Source organism: Oryctolagus cuniculus, chromosome 6 (genome assembly GCF_964237555.1).
Source record: "Oryctolagus cuniculus chromosome 6, mOryCun1.1, whole genome shotgun sequence".
Taxonomy (NCBI): domain Eukaryota; kingdom Metazoa; phylum Chordata; class Mammalia; order Lagomorpha; family Leporidae; genus Oryctolagus; species Oryctolagus cuniculus.
Genome location: NC_091437.1, coordinates 160318019 through 160332618, shown reverse-complemented (window position 1 = coordinate 160332618; position 14600 = coordinate 160318019). Strand labels below are relative to the sequence as shown.

At 41.9% G+C, this 14600-nt stretch overlaps 1 long non-coding RNA gene across 39 annotated transcripts in view; it reads left to right on the top strand.

The window, feature by feature from the left end:
* LOC103348141 (sterile alpha motif domain-containing protein 1) overlaps positions 1-14600 on the top strand; it is a 115549-nt gene that overhangs the window by 59407 nt on the left and 41542 nt on the right. For 14 of the 39 annotated variants that reach the window (XR_011389605.1, XR_011389597.1, XR_011389598.1 and 11 more), the window contains one exon: positions 8261-12664. The exons of the other annotated variants lie outside the window; for them this stretch is intronic. This is a non-coding gene — a long non-coding RNA (sterile alpha motif domain-containing protein 1). The remainder of the gene's footprint in view (positions 1-8260; positions 12665-14600) is intronic. 39 annotated transcript variants of the gene reach the window in all.

Below are 14600 nucleotides of genomic sequence, written 5' to 3'. Positions count from 1 at the left end.
GGTTAAGCTGCTATCTGCAGCACTGGCATCCCATAGGGGTGCCAGTTCGAGACCCAGCTGCTCTACTTCCTGTCCAGCTCTCTGCTGTGGCCTGGGAAAGCAGTGGATAGCCCAAGTGCTTGGGCTCCTGCACCCACGTGGGAGACTTGGATGAACTCCTGACTCCTGGCTTTGGCCTGGTCTAGCCATGGTCATTGTGGCCATTTGGAGAGTGAACCGGTGGATAGGAGATCTGTCTCTCCCTCTGTCTCTGTTATTCTTTCAGATAAATAAATAAATCTTAAAAAAAATTCTATACGTAGGTTATATAAAAAGGAAGTATTTTACTGCTGGCAACTAGTTATTTTGAACTGTGAACACTTAAAAGTTGATTCTTGAATCATAAAGAAGTAAAAATAAATGGACTGCCATACATTTTGGAGACATATATTCTTTTTCAGTCTTATAAATCTATGAATTGAGAATTTTGAGAGACTATGTGAGTAGAGAAGAAGGAGAAATACAAAGTCTGAGACCTCCTGCAGCCAATTCTTTTATAATAGTGAGTCATTGCATACTCAGGTTCATTTCTTTCTGCTAGAGTCAAGTCATTGAATCCACCCCAGGTTCACAATGAAGGCAATATATCTAATTTGTCTTTTCTTTTCAAAAAGTTCTTTGTTATTTGTAACAATCTAGAGATCACCCCTAGTTTAGTGTTAATTGATACCTGGAAGATTTTTTTTTTTTTTTTTACAGGCAGAGTGGACAGTGAGAGAGACAGAGAGAAAGGTCTTCCTTTGCCGTTGGTTCACCCTCCAGTGGCCGCTGTGGCCAGCGCACTGCAGCCGGCACACCGCGCTGATCCGAAGGCAGGAGCCAGGTACTTCTCCTGGTCTCCCATGGGGTGCAGGGCCCAAGTACTTGGGCCATCCTCCACTGCACTCCCTGGCCACAGTAGAGAGCTGGCCTGGAAGAGGGGCAACCAGGACAGAATCCGGCACCCCGACTAGGACTAGAACCTGGTGTGCCGGCGCCGCTAGATGGAGGATTAGCCTATTGAGCCGCAGCGCCTATACCTGGAAGATATTAAGGGTATTTTAAGGAATATTAAAATCTTAAGTAATCATCACATAAGAAAACAGGTATGAAAGTGCTTTGTAAACAGTAAATTATGTATTCCTAATACTAGGTAATTAGGTATTCCTAATATTAACTACCCTAAATTGAATTCAGATCTCTAGTATATGAAGTTTAATATTTTCCCTACATACATTTTGCAGTTACTAGGAAAATCAAATGAAACAACATCCAAAAAAAGAAATGCTAAAATGCTATGTAAATGAGTCTTATAAAAAGTATTACTGTCACCCTGACTGTGACGACACTGTAGTGGGCTAATTATAACTGAAGGGAAAAAAATACCTCTTTGGTTTCATGAGACCAGAGGTGAGCTCTGTCAGCTATAAATAAGGAAAAGTACTTGCTATTGTCTATTTCTTTCTTTATAGCCCATACCTAGTTGATAAGGGATGAGAGAAGAATAAGACATAGATCCAACTCTTTTTCAATTCAATATTTATTGAGTACCTACATGTGTCATATAGAGAGAAGCTGAGTATTACATCTATTAATTGTCCTCACATTTGCCTGAGAAGGTATTATCCTGGTTTCTTATGTAAAAGCTGAGACTTGGAAAAGTTAAATAGCTTAAAATCTCATAGGTCCCAAACCAGTATTTGAACCCATATTTTTGGCTTCACAAAATACAAAAAAAACTCAGATCCAAGAATTGAATAGTAAAGAGAAAAAAGATTCATTTGGACAGGAGCAGTTACGTGGAATCTTCTGGCAAGAGGTAGGACTTTCGGAAGGCCCTGAGGATAGCTAGAACTTGTTAAGTCAAGGATAGACATTGTTGACAAGGGAGAATGACAGCAGTAGTTACCATTTACAGCTGTGCTTCTTGAGGAGAACATTCCCGCTGGCTTGCTGTCTCTGGCAGCCATCTGATCCCAGGACAAGAACATGGGGTGGATGAATGGGAGTTCCTAAGACAGCATGGAATAGTGAAAAGACCCAGAAGGGATTGAATATCCTGCCAAACAAGTCTTCATGGTGTTCGGCAGCTTTGCAACTTTGTAAACCCATGTTTCACCAGCCAGTTTTGTCAGGTTTGTTTCTTAGAGATTTTATTCAGTGATGTGCAATGTTTTCATGATCTGATGTGTTATTTATGTAATTTTTCATACTCCCCATCCTCTTCCTGTTGAGCCCCACTGTATTGTGGGAAATGGGTGCAAAAACGAGACAGCCTGTGGAATACTGATTTGAGGATCAGGTTCAGGCTTCTTGGTCTGGCATAGACCTTCACTTATCTAGGCCAGCAGTTTTCAAACACTCTTTCTTAGTGAGCCTGTTCTTTAAAAGGAAATCTTGATGAGTACAGGATACAGTTGAGTAGGAGGAATAAATGTCTAATATTCTATAGCACAATGTACTAAATATGGTTAACAACAGTTAGGTAAGTATTTAGGACTGGTGAATCGGATTTCGAATGTTTCTGACACAAAGAAATGATCCATGTCTGAGATACTGCAGATGCTAGTGACCCCTGTCAGACCTGTATTGAAATGTGTCTTCACAGATGTGCAATTCGGGACATGCTCAAGCTGACTTACCTCAAACGGTAGAGTTAGAAACAAACCAGAGGATTCCAATTCAATCCCATCAAGGTGGCATGTACCAATGCCATCTCACTAGTCCAAGTGATCAATTTCTGTTCACAACTGATCATAATGATAGGACTAAGAACCAAAGGGATCACATAAACAAGAATAGTGTCTGCAAATACTAGCTGATAGAATCAAAAAGGGAGAGAATGATCCAACATGGGAAGTGAGATACACAGCAGACCCATAGAATGGCAGATGTCCTAAACAGCACTCTGGCCTCAGAATCAGCCCTTAAGGCATGCGGATCCGGCTGAAAAGCCCATGAGAGTATTTCAGGCATGGAAAGCCAAGACACTCTGGGGAAAAAAAACAAAAACAAAAACAAAAAAAACAACCTAAATGAAAGACCTCTGCGAGTGAGATCCCAGTGGAAAGAACGGGTCATCAAAGAAGGAGGTACCTTTCTCTGAAGGGAGGAAAGAACTTCCACTTTGACCATGGCCTTGTCTAAATATGATCAGAGTCGGTGAACTCAGGGGGCTTCCATAGCCTTGGCAGCCCATGACTGGAGCCTAGGTTGATTACTGATCCCATGAACAAGAGTGTCAATTTGTTAAGTCAACAACAGGAGTCACTGTGCACTTACTCCTCATGTAGGATCTCTGTCCTTAGTGTGCTGTACATTGAGATTTAATGCTATAACTAGTACTCAAACAGTATTTTTCACTTTATGTTTCTGTGTGGGAGCAAACTGTTGAAATCTTTACTTAATGTATGCTAAACTGATCTTCTGTATATAAAGAGAAACGAAAATGAATCTTGATAAGAATGGAAGGGGAGAGGGAGTGGGAAAGGGGAGGGTTGGGGGTGGGAGGGACGTTATGGGGGGGAAGCCATTGTAATCCATAAGCTGTACTTTGGAAATTTATATTCATTAAATAAAAGTTTTAAAAAAAAGGAAATGTGTCTTCACGTGTCATCATGTGGTTCACTCATCCGATTACCATCCTGCCATTCTGGTAGATGCATCTTAGCCTTTTACACCTGTGGTGTTGGTGCTGTTTTTCCTCGTCGCCTACTTCTTATACAACGAAGTGTCCCAGAGACCAGTCTTTGATGTTCTCTCATGACTTTTACCACACTGAACCCCATACATAGTTACAGTTATCAGGGGCCGGTGCTGTGGCATAGTGGGTAAAGCCACCACCTGCAGTGCTGGAATCCCATATGGCTGGCTGCTGGGTCGAGTCCCAGCTGCTCCACTTCTGACCCAGCTCTCTGCTGTGGCCTGGGACAGCAGTGGAAGATGGCCCAAGTGCTTGACCCCTGCGCCCGCGTGGGAGACCCGGAAGAGGCTCCTGGTTCCTGGCTTTGGATCAGCTCATCTCCGGCCATTGCGGTTAGTTGGGGAGTGAACCAGCGAATGGAAGACCTCTCTCTCTCTGCCTCTCCTTCTCTCTCTGTGTAATTCTGACTTTCAAGTAAAATAAATAAATCTTTTAAAAAATATATAATTATTATGTATCAATTTTCAAGCATACATATTTAAAAAATAAAAAATTCACCAAAGCCCATGGCATGTATTAGCCTGTTGTGCTGCCCGTTTAGCTGCCCACATAGCATTGAAAACAGTTCAAAGGCCTCCAATTGAAGCCTTACTTATCTTTGTTTTTTTTTTTTATATAAGATTTTATTTATTTATTTGAAAGTCAGTGTTACACAGAGAGAGAAGGAGAAGCAGAGCCTTTTCTTTGTTATGCTCATCTCTGACACCAGCCAGGACAAAATCTCCAGCCATTCCTAATCACAATTAGCTCCCCAAAGTGCCCTGTTTTGCAACCCTGTGCCTTCATGCGCTGCTCTTCCACTATGATGTACCCCATCCTCTTGTCACTTATTTCAATGCCATTTAATTGTCCTCGATTATATCACTTCCCAGAAATCTACCAATACCCTGATTCCCATGCATTCAATGCATTCCTCTCTCCTTCCATTGCATAGAAGTTACTGCACTATGACAGTTCATGTGCTTGGCTGATTCCTATAATTGTGGGCTTGGGGACATATTTTTTAATTGATATTCTACATCCAGTATCAGGCACATGGTTGATCATCAGTAATGTTGGATGGATGTACAGATGGACAGATGAAGGAATACAAACACACTAAATAAATGAAGGGCCCACTTTAGTATTTTGCCCTGAGAAAGGGAATAGAAGGAGCTGATAAAGACAAGAACTCTCTTCATATGGCTGACTGGTTTGGAATTTGCCTGTGTGTTCAGAGTAGACCTGACACCCTCCCAGAATGCAGTCATCGTCAGGCTAGCCCCAGGGAACAGTCCAGCATGAGTCATACCTTCCCCACATACCTAGTGCCATATATTTATAGCTAATGCTGGTGGTTTCATACCTGTAAAGCAGCAAAAGAAGAGTGGTTGCGTGAAGGCCAAACAAAAGACTGATGGAAATGGTTTTGATAATAAATGTTTAAAGACTTACAAATGACAACCCATCTGGGAAGTTACGGAAACATTGAAGCTGAAGTTGCAGAAGCTGCTGCTCTGTGGCGTTTTCTCCTGGAACTAAGCCGGGGTGATTTGAAAGCCGGCAGGAAGGCCAGTAGTACTTATTTTACTTGCTTGTTTTTACCTTCTTTTTTTTAAACATCAAACCAAATTCTTGGGAGGAAGAGTGTTTTACATTTGAGTACTACAAGATGGTGAGACAGTGTAATGTGGAATGAGATGAAATGAAAGCTATACCACTTAATATTTATTATTTTATTGTATAGCACACTGTTTTCAAGATCACACTTAGATAATGTTTGTACTTCCTTTTCCTTATAGCCTGATGGGCACATTACTGCTCCCACCCAGATAATTGTCACAGAGCAAGAACTTCCATGGAGATTATCTGTTTGTACCTGTTTTTCCTTTCCGTGTGTAATTCCATTGCTGGACCTCAGTGAACTCTCAATAAAAATGAAGTTCCTAAGGGCAGCAGTGCCCTTCTATGAAAGAGGGAAATTGTCTTGTTGGTTGAACATCTGTCATATCCAACACACTGTGAGGCGCTTTCTCATGAGATTTCTCAAGAAGCATTTGTGAGTGTCCTAAAAGGCCATCCTTGTTTTATGGATGATGCAGCCGTCTTGGCAAAGTTGGGCAGTTTTGCCACCCACACAACAGGTGGTACAGCTAGGTGTAAGATCAGATGCTTGTGGTTTATAGCTGGATTCTTTCCTGTATGCTACTGTGTTCCAGTGACCAGGTTTCTAAGTATATGACAGGAAGCGAACAGACAGGCCCTAAGGTGCTAATTTCTTCCCTTCTAGCTTTCTAATCCTTCCCCCTTAGAGAAGATGAGCAAACCTAGATCCCCTCCCCTCCCCCCACCCCACCTCCCTCCTTTCAGCAGTCCTTCCAGTACCTTGATTGATAGTATTAAAAGATGATGATTTACATTTGAATAGCTATTTAAGAGTTCACAAGGAATTTGCAATCTCACTTTAGAAAGGAGAAGTTAAAATCCACTTGCCCAAAGTCACATAGCTATTTAATAGCAAAGGGCTTTTCACTAAATCCAGAATTCCTGATTATACACCCTCCCTTCTACCACATCCTCAAGGGAGAACATGTGTGATTTTTCTCTAAGGATGGAAGGTAGGGTCCCTCTCTGGAGTTCCATTTGTTTCTTACCTTGAGACAGCTTTCCCTTCTGAGGCGTGACATTCGTTAGGTACTCCGAGTCTTCTCCAGATCCTCTGAGTTATTTGAATGTGCAGCCACCAATCTGCATCTTGAAAGATTCCACAAATGAGCATGGGGGACACATGCAAATGACTACACCATCACTTGTCACTCCAAATGACACGGGGTGGTCTTGGAAACCTACCCACTGAAAGGGAACTTCTAGCCCTTCTTCCTCCCCATGGCTTCTTCCAAAAGTCCAGCAGCTAAAGAGGTCTCCTCTTTTCCAAATGATGTCTGAGCAGAAGGGAGAGTTGTGGAGGTTGCTTTGTCTCATCCCATTTTATCTTAAGAAAATTGGGCTTGGGGGCCGGTGTGGTGGTGCAGCGGGTTAAAGCCCTGGCCTGTGGCGACGGCGTCCCGTTTGGGCTGCTCCACTTCCAATCCAGCTCTTTGCTAATGTGCCTGGGCAATCAGCAGAGGTTGGCCCAAATCCTTGGATCCCTGTACCCATGTTAGAGACCTGGAAGAAGCTCCTGACTCCTGGCTTTGGAAGGCTCAGCTCCGACCATTGCGGCCATCTGGGGAATGAACCAGCTGATGGAAGACCTCTGTCTCTTTGTCTCTACCTCCCTCTGTAACTCTGTTTTTCAAATAAATAAAAATAAATCTTTTAAAAAAAGAAAGAAAGAAAATTGGGCTGTCGGAAGAGGATTGACCTTGAAATGATTTGCCCAAAGTGGTCAAGTCAAATGACAGAATAGGAAAAACATTAGATTTGAATCACAGAAGCTGGGTTAGAGCAGTCTATTTCTTTAAATCCAGTTTCCTTGTCAAAAAATTTAAATGATGCTATCATGCATGTTGTTTAGCCTGTTAAGTCAGATGATATGTGAACAGCGTGACATGTTGCTATATAAAAGAACGTAGAAGTAGCCATCTGAAAGAGAGCTAAAAACTGTTCACAGCAAAAAAAAAAAAAAAAAAAAGAGGATTGATTATAGATCTTCAACATTGCCACTTTAGAAAGCATTTTTTTAAACATGTATTTATTTCTCTGAAGGGCAGAGTTACAGAGAGAGGGAGAGATGGAGAGAGATCTTCTATCTGCTAGTTCACTCCCCAAATGGCTACAAAGGCTGGAGCTGGACCAGTCCAAAGCCAGGAGCCAGGAGCTTCCCCCAGGTCTCCCACATGGGTACAGGGCCAAGCACTAGGGCCCATTTTTGGCTGCTTTTCCAAGTGCATTAGGCCAGAGCTGGATCAGAAGTGGAGCAGCCAGGACTTGAACCTGTGCCATAAGGGATGCAGGCATTGCAGGTGGCAGCTTAACCCACTACACCACAGCGCTGGCCTCTAGGAAGTATTTTTAAACCATAATGCTTTATTCTGTGTTACATCATTTACTGTTTTATTGTGATGATGAAGATGGCAGTGGCAAAGGGAGTCTGAAATTCAGAATCTCCTTTCTTCTGCACTGTTGACCCTTTCACCACCTTTGTTGCCTTGAATACTGATGTATAGTTATTACACCTTATTAGTATAGACAGCAAGTCTTTAGCCTATCAAATACTTTTAGCCATCATGGGCTTTGGAGGAAATGAGGGTAGATTTTCTTCTGGTGTTGGAGTTATGGAGGACTCAGTATTTTAGACCAGTCTCCCCACAGAAGACAATTGGTTTAGTCAGTCTCTGTTATGGTAACAAAATGCCCAAGACTGAGTATGTTAAAATCTTACAGGATCAAGGGCATAGCATCAACCTCAGCTTAGCTGTGATGAGAACCTAGTGGACAGCATCAGTACTGAAAGAACAAGTGGAAGGAGAGATTATGTGGCAAAAGAGGCAGTTCTGTTTCCCCCTCTCTCTCTCTCTCTTTCTCTCTCTCTCAAGATTTGTTTTATTTACATGGCAGAGAGAGATCTTCCATCCACTGGTTCCCTTCCCAAATGGAGTAGGCTGGATCAAAACCAGGAACCAGGAGCTTCTTCCAGGTCTCCCATGAGGGCACAGGGACCATCCTCTGCTGTTTTCCCATTGGCAAAGAGCTGGATTGGAAGTGGAGCAACTGGGACACAAACTGGTATGCATATGGGATGCTGGTGTTGCAGGTGGTGGTTTTACCCACTACACCACAGTGCTGGCCCCAGCCCTTTTCTAATAGTCCTGGTAGGAGACCTAACCAGGGTCCCATAGAAACTACATCAATTCCTACCAAGGGTGATGCCTCTAGTGATCAGATAACCTTCTCTTAAAGACTGCCACCACTTACTGGTACAGAAACAGATGGATAGACCAATGGAACAGAATTGAAACACCAGAAATCAACCCAAACGTCTACAGGCAACTTATATTTGATCAAGGATCTAAAACCAATTCCTGGAGCAAGGACAGTCTATTCAATAAATGGTGCTGGGAAAACTGGATTTCCACGTGCAGAAGCATGAAGCAAGACCCCTACCTTACATCTTACACAAAAATCCACTCAACATGGATTAAAGACCTAAATCTACAACCTGACACCATTAAGTTATTAGAGAACATTGGAGAAACCCTTCAAGATATTGGCAGAGGCAAAGAGTTTCTGGAAAAGACCCGGAAGGCACAGGCAGTCAAAGCCAAAATCAACTATTGGGATTGCCTCAAATTGAGAAGTTTCTGTACTGCAAAAGAAACAGGAGAGTGAAGAGACAACTGACAGAATAGGAAAAAATATTTGCAAACTATGCAACAGATAAAGGGTTAATAACCAGAATCTACAAAGAGATCAAGAAACTCCACAAAAACAAAACAAACAACCCACTTAAGAGATGGGCCAAGGACCTCAATAGACATTTTTCAAAAGAGGAAATCCAAATGGCCAACAGGCACATGAAAAAATGTTCAAGATCACTAGCAATCAGGGAAATGCAAATCAAAACCACAATGAGGTTTCACCTCACCCCGGTTAGAATGGCTCGCATTCAGAAATCTACCAACAACAGATGCTGGCGAGGATGTGAGGAAAAAGGGACACTAACCCACTGTTGGTGGGAATGCAAACTGGTCAAGCCACTATGGAAGTCAGTCTGGAGATTCCTCAGAAACCTGAAGATAACCCTACCATTCAACCCAGCCATCCCACTCCTTGGGATTTACCCAAAGGAAATTAAATTGGCAAACAAACAAGCGGTCTGCACCCTAATGTTTATTGCAGCACAATTCACAATAGCCAAGACCTGGAACCGACCTAAATGCCCATCAACGGTAGACTGGATAAAGAAATTATGGGATATGTACTCTTTAGAATACTATACTGCAGTAAAAAACAATGAAATCCAGTGATTTGCAACAAAATGGAGGAATCTGGAACACATCATGCTGAGTGAAATAAGCCAGTCCCAAAGGGACAAATACCATATGTTCTCCCTGATTGGTGACAACTGACTGAACACCAAAAAGGAAACCTGTTGAAGTGAATTGGACACTATGAGAAACAGTGACTTGATCAGCATAGCCCTGACTGTTAATGAACAACTTAATACATTATCCCTCTTAGTATTTTTTTGTCTGTTCTACTTAATACTACTGGTTTAATTCTGTAATTAATACACAGTTATTCTTAAGTATTGAAATTTAACTGAAATGTGATCCCTGTTAAATATAAGAGTGGGAATAAGAGAGGGAAGAGATGTACAATTTGGGACATGCTCAAGCTGACTTGCCCCAAATGGTAGAGTTAGAAACATACCAGGGGATTCCTATTCATTCCCATCAAGGTGGCATGTACCAATGCCATCTCACTAGTCCAAGTGATCAATTTCAGTTCACAATTGATCATAATGAAAGGACTAAGAGTCAAAGGGATCACATAAACAAGTCTAGTGCCTGCTAATACTAACCAATAGAATAAAGGAGAGAGCGATCCAACATGGGAAGCGAGATACACAGCAGACTCATAGAATGGCAGATGTCCTAAACAGCACTCTGGCCTCAGAATCAGCCCTAAAGGCATTCGGATCTGGCTGAAAAGCCCATGAGAGTATTTCAGGCATGGAAAGCCAAGGCACTCTGGCAAAAAAAAAAATAAAATAAATAAAATAAAATAAAACCTAAATGAAAGACCTCTGTGAGTGAGATCCCAGTGGAAAGAACAGGTCTTCAAAGAAGGAGGTACCTTTCTCTGAAGGGAAGAGAGAACTTCCACTTTGACTATGACCTTGTCTAAATAAGATAAGAGTCGGAGAACTCAAAAGGCTTCCATAGCCTTGGAAACTCATGACTGGAGCATAGGGAGATTACTGATACCATAAACAGGAGTGTCAATTTGTTAAGTCAACAACAGGAGTCACTGTGCACTTACTCCTCATGTAGGATCTCTGTCCTTAATGTGCTGTACATTGAGATTTAATGCTATAACGAGTACTCAAACAGTATTTTTCGCTTTGTGTTTCTAAGTGGGTGCAAACTGTTGAAATCTTTACTTAATGTATACTAAACTGATCTTCTGTATATATAGAAAATTGAAAATGAATCTGGATGTGAATGGAAGGGGAGAGGGAGCGGGAGAGGGGAGGGTTGTGGGTGAGAGGGAAGTCATCGTGGAGGAGGGGGGAAGCCAATGTAGTCCATAAGCTGTACTTTGGAAATCTATATTCATTAAATAAAAGTTAAAAAAAAAAAAAACTACCACCACTTTATATTTCCAAACCAGACACACTTAAATACATCAAAACCATAACAACCAGAAAATCTGAACCAAATATAAAAATAATCGTTAAAGCAAAGATAGGAATTTCCAGCTGAACGCTGAGGAAAGGGGCACACTTAGAATGATAAGCTCAGCACTTGCACCTGCTTTTGTGTTGGGAGTATTTGCAAGCTAAAGAGGAAACTAAAATTCAAAGCTGCATATTCATGGCTCCTGAGCCACAGGAACAAAAGCCAGAGTTCAGGTACCACCAAGGTAAGTACTCTCCCCTCTTTGATCTGAAGCTCAAGAGATCCCAGGAACAACATGAAACTGAAAATGAACTAGTCCTTGATCTGTTTAATCAGGGTTTATGTTGTGGGTGGCCAAGGACACAGAAAATTCTTAAAATTTGTAGATATTCCCAGGTGGTTAGCAGAAGCAAATGAAAATCCTTGGATGCTTCAAATTATTTCAGAAATTGTTTTTCAGTTACACAACATAGAATTAGATATAAACCAGGCCCTAAGGAGACAAGACAGCATGAGTGAGAAAGAGCAAAAACAGATGCACCAGGATTTCGTGTGTTGTATTATCGAACACTGAAAACAAGGCCAGGGTGGGAGGAGGTCTCGGTGTTGTGGCGTGACAGGTTAAGCCTTGCTCTGCAATGCTGGCATCCCATGTGGGCACTGCTTTGGGACCCGGCTGCTCCACTTCTGATCTGGCTAATGCACCGTGGAAAGCAGTGAGGATGGCCCAAGTACTTGTATCCCTGTACCCACGTGGGAGACCCAGAGAAAGCTCCTGGCTCCTAGCTTTGGCCTGGCCCAGCCCTGGCTACTGTGGCCCTTTGGGGAGTGAACCAGAGAATAGGATTCTCTCTCTCTCTCTCTCTCTCTCTCTTTCTTTCTTTGTCTCTCTTCCTCCCTCCCTCTGTCTCTCCCTCTCTCTCTGTAACTAAGCTTTTCAAATAAATAAATAAATAAATAAATAAATCTATCTTTTAAAACGTGCAAAAAAGTTAGTCACTAGCAGAATGTGCTAAATATGGGTTTTTTTTTTTTGTCTATATCAACAACAGATTTCAAAACAAATGAAGCAAAATTGACACATCTACTAGGAAAAATATTTAAATCTACAGTTAGGATGAGAAAGTTTTAACATGTTTTGTATAGGTAGAAATTCAAGAAATATGTAAAGCTGAATATGTGGTTAGCAATCCAGTGGGACCATGTGGAACACAATTGCAAATTTCACATTCTCTTCAGCCATGCATGTATCACTTAGGAAGACTGGCCATACACTGCACCATAAACTTCATTTCAAAAATTCTGACGTTTATCACTGATAACTGATAAAGTATATTCAGGAGAGCCATAGCAGCCAATTTGGCAGCTCTTGTGGGTCTATAATTATGGAGAAATTAAACCGAAAATTACTAACAAGATAATTAAAAAGTTCCATATGTTTGGAGAAAAACACTAATAAATGGGCAAATAAATCATAATAGTACTTCTCTCAACCCTGATACTTTGGGAGATTCAGGCTAAGATGTTTGGCAACACAAGCAACCCTACAGACTTTCCAGATGGATGCTGGTATTGGACCATTCATACAGTAATAAGGACCACATTACTATGAGCATTGGTAAGTCGAATGGTGTTAACTCCTGGCGTGCAGTAACGTCACAATTCCTGAGACCTTCACAGGTGGTTTTATTAGAATGATGATGTCGGAGATGAAACTGGCCCATGTGCTAGTGGTAGCATTAGAACAATGTGGTCAGTGTTAATTTTAAGGAATGCAGAATTAGATGATTTTGGTTACTGGTCTTCAGAAGTCTCATAAAAGTAAAAGAATATGGCAGGCTGAGGTTAGCCAAGTGTCAGCCTCAAGGAACACTGTAAATATCAGGAAGAGTCCACAGAAGCATGCAAATTCTCCTTCCTTCCATCAGCCACAGGAAGACTGCGTCAGGTTATGCTGTTCTGTTATTTTTATGATATCATCTTCATTGGATTAGTGGTAGCAAATAGAAAATCTTTAGGGTACTATGAAGTATGGCTACCAAAGGATCATATATTAAACGCTGTTAGGCACCTACCATATAAATGAAATTTTAAGGGATCCATTTGTCTGGGGTATGCTAGTGTGCATCTTCTAATATAAAGGACACATTGTACAATCTACTGCTAAATCTGCTGTGAGAGCAACATACACCACAGTTGAGAATAGGCTCCAGCCACATATCAGATGTGAAAGGCTGCTAGGTTTGAATGGGTCCTAGAGCCAGGAGAGACTAGCAGAGCCAGGCTCTGTTGCAAAAATACCCTGAACGTTTGTTCAAATGAGTGAGCATATACAGTGGTTTTAACAGTGTCTGTGCCAGATGGAGATGCTGTGTGGACTCTGGCATACCATGAGAAGGAGAGATCACACCACATACCTGTAGGTGTGTGAAACAAGACCATACACTCTGCAACAGAGGTCTGCTCACCAGCTGACCTGGTAAGCTGGTTGGCCATAAAAGTAATTGATTACTCAACCAAAGGAAAGCATAGTGGACCATTGTGAACCAGGTTGTTTATCTGGTGAGTCATGAATCACACAGTTGCAGCAATTCTTCAAACAATGAAAATCATGCATTTGGAGACAGATCCAGAGGGCACTTGTAGGTTTCCTCCTTAACAGGGGGCATAGGCTCCCATGGCCCATGTTGCACCAACTCTACTTATTCAAATGACGCCTACAGCCTTATGGAGTGGGAGGATGTGCAAGTTCCTCACAGCCATCCAACAGGAGGAAGAACATTTAGGTCTCCAGATGAGTTGAATTATGTGTGTTAGCTGAAAATATGCCAATGTCGTACTGCAGCCAGGACAGTTGTCAAGAAAATCCTCCCAGTGTGCAATCGATTCATCTTTTCTCAAGAGAAAGTCTGGAGTATGGATAAATATGGTCACTTAGGTCATGGTGTTTAGGGACTTGGAAAATTCAGAATTGGAAGAGCTGAAGACAGGAAGTCCAGGGGACAGCCATATAAATGTACCCATGCAAGCAAATACGAAGCATTCCTGCCTGCAAAGAATCTTCCAGATGTATTGATGGCAGTGGGAGCATGCTCATATTTGTGCACATGTAGGCAGTCCTCCCTGCAGTATGCCCCTGCCTGTACCCCTGGCCAAACATGATAGGCGTTCCTCTGCTAGAGATGAACAGCTACAGCTATGGCCAGGACACCTGAGGCCACCTAGTCAGCATGACGTAGGCTTTCTCAACTATTGGCCAACCCAGCATGCCGCCAGAGCCTTTATCCTTTCAGCCCATTCTGTTCTCTTCCTTTCCAGCTAGAAGAAAAGAAAATCCTGTTTATCAGGAAAAAAGAACCCAAGTTCAGGAGTCAGATGGTTTGGGTTTTATTGCCATTTATGTCACAGAGCAGCTGAGGAAATAGGACCTTTTTGTAATTTAGATTGTTCTGTCAAACCTGGTTAATAGTGTCTGTCCAATCTATTTTATATGGTATTAGACACTTTACTTAGGAGGCAATTAGATAAGTGTAAACACTCTTTGAAACATGATA